The sequence below is a fragment of the Eucyclogobius newberryi genome, unplaced genomic scaffold (genome assembly GCF_026437365.1).
Source record: "Eucyclogobius newberryi isolate DKJ021-1_F unplaced genomic scaffold, fEucNew1.0.hap1 SCAF_540, whole genome shotgun sequence".
Classification (NCBI taxonomy): Eukaryota; Metazoa; Chordata; class Actinopteri; order Gobiiformes; family Gobiidae; genus Eucyclogobius; species Eucyclogobius newberryi.
This window is the reverse complement of record NW_027316213.1, coordinates 12,501-15,000: the sequence shown is the minus strand read 5'-3', so window position 1 is coordinate 15,000 and position 2,500 is coordinate 12,501.

Below are 2,500 nucleotides of genomic sequence, written 5' to 3'. Positions count from 1 at the left end.
TGGAGGAGTGGGGGGTGGCTCTGGAGGTGCTCCGGGGGCTCCAGGGGTTCCAGGGGGTGGTCGGCGGAGGCCATGCCCAGCCAGAGTGGCCCTTCCCCGGGGTGAGTCTGGGGAGAGTGGGGGGTGGCTCTGGAGGGCCTCCGGGGGTTCCAGGGGCTCCAGGGGGTGCTTGGTGGAGGCCATGCCCAGCCAGAGTGGCCCTTCCCCGGGGTGAGTCTGGGGAGAGTGGGGGGTGGCTCTGGGGGTGCTCCGGGGGCTCCAGGGGGTGCTCGGCGGAGGCCATGCCCAGCCAGAGTGTCCCTTCCCCGGGGTGAGTCTGGAGGAGTGGGGGGTGGCCCTGGAGGTGCTCCGGGGGCTCCAGGGGCTCCAGGGGGTGCTCGGCGGAGGCCATGCCCAGCCAGAGTGTCCCTTCCCCGGGGTGAGTCTGGAGGAGTGGGGGGTGGCTCTGGAGGTGCTCCGGGGGCTCCAGGGGGTGCTTGGTGGAGACCATGCCCAGCCAGAGTGTCCCTTCCCCGGGGTGAGTCTGGGGAGAGTGGGGGGTGGCTCTGGGGGTGCTCCGGGGGCTCCAGGGGGTGCTTGGTGGAGACCATGCCCAGCCAGAGTGGCCCTTCCCCGGGGTGAGTCTGGGGAGAGTGGGGGGTGGCTCTGGAGGGCCTCCGGGGGTTCCAGGGGTTCCAGGGGTTCCAGGGGGTGCTCGGTGGAGGCCATGCCCAGCCAGAGTGGCCCTTCCCCGGGCAGAGTCTGGGGAGAGTGGGGGGTGGCTCTGGAGGTGCTCCGGGGGCTCCAGGGGCTGCTTGGTGGAGACCATGCCCAGCCAGAGTGGCCCTTCCCCCGGGTGAGTCTGGGGACAGTGGGGGGTGGCCCTGGAGGGCCTCCGGGGGTTCCAGGGGGTGCTCGGCGGAGGCCATGCCCGGCCAGAGTGTCCCTTCCCCGGGCAGAGTCTGGGGAGAGTGGGGGGTGGCTCTGGAGGTGCTCCGGGGGCTCCAGGGGTTCCAGGGGGTGGTCGGCGGAGGCCATGCCCAGCCAGAGTGTCCCTTCCCCGGGGTGAGTCTGGAGGAGAGTGGGGGGTGGCTCTGGGGGTGCTCCGGGGGCTCCAGGGGGTGCTCGGCGGAGGCCATGCCCAGCCAGAGTGTCCCTTCCCCGGGGTGAGTCTGGAGGAGTGGGGGGTGGCCCTGGAGGTGCTCCGGGGGCTCCAGGGGCTCCAGGGGGTGCTCGGTGGGGGCCATGCCCAGCCAGAGTGTCCCTTCCCCGGGGTGAGTCTGGAGGAGTGGGGGGTGGCTCTGGAGGTGCTCCGGGGGCTCCAGGGGGTGCTTGGTGGAGACCATGCCCAGCCAGAGTGGCCCTCCCCCGGGGTGAGTCTGGGGAGAGTGGGGGGTGGCTCTGGAGGGCCTCCGGGGGTTCCAGGGGCTCCAGGGGGTGCTTGGTGGAGGCCATGCCCAGCCAGAGTGTCCCTTCCCCGGGGTGAGTCTGGGGTGAGTGGGGGGTGGCTCTGGGGGTGCTCCGGGGGCTCCAGGGGGTGCTCGGCGGAGGCCATGCCCAGCCAGAGTGGCCCTTCCCCGGGGTGAGTCTGGGGAGAGTGGGGGGTGGCTCTGGGGGTGCTCCGGGGGCTCCAGGGGCTCCAGGGGGTGCTCGGTGGGGGCCATGCCCAGCCAGAGTGTCCCTTCCCCGGGGTGAGTCTGGAGGAGTGGGGGGTGGCTCTGGAGGTGCTCCGGGGGCTCCAGGGGGTGCTTGGTGGAGACCATGCCCAGCCAGAGTGTCCCTTCCCCGGGGTGAGTCTGGGGAGAGTGGGGGGTGGCTCTGGGGGTGCTCCGGGGGCTCCAGGGGGTGCTTGGTGGAGACCATGCCCAGCCAGAGTGGCCCTTCCCCGGGGTGAGTCTGGGGAGAGTGGGGGGTGGCTCTGGAGGGCCTCCGGGGGTTCCAGGGGTTCCAGGGGTTCCAGGGGGTGCTCGGTGGAGGCCATGCCCAGCCAGAGTGGCCCTTCCCCGGGCAGAGTCTGGGGAGAGTGGGGGGTGGCTCTGGAGGTGCTCCGGGGGCTCCAGGGGCTGCTTGGTGGAGACCATGCCCAGCCAGAGTGGCCCTTCCCCCGGGTGAGTCTGGGGACAGTGGGGGGTGGCCCTGGAGGGCCTCCGGGGGTTCCAGGGGGTGCTCGGCGGAGGCCATGCCCGGCCAGAGTGTCCCTTCCCCGGGCAGAGTCTGGGGAGAGTGGGGGGTGGCTCTGGAGGTGCTCCGGGGGCTCCAGGGGCTGCTTGGTGGAGACCATGCCCAGCCAGAGTGGCCCTTCCCCCGGGTGAGTCTGGGGACAGTGGGGGGTGGCTCTGGAGGGCCTCCGGGGGCTCCAGTGGCTCCAGGGGGTGCTCAGCGGAGGCCATGCCCAGCCAGAGTGGCCCTTCCCCGGCCTCATATGCGGCAGAGTGCGGGGTGAGCAAAATGGGTTAAAATGGGTTAAAATGTGAAAAAAAAAAAAAAAAAAAAAAAAAAAACACCAAAATGAGCAAAATGA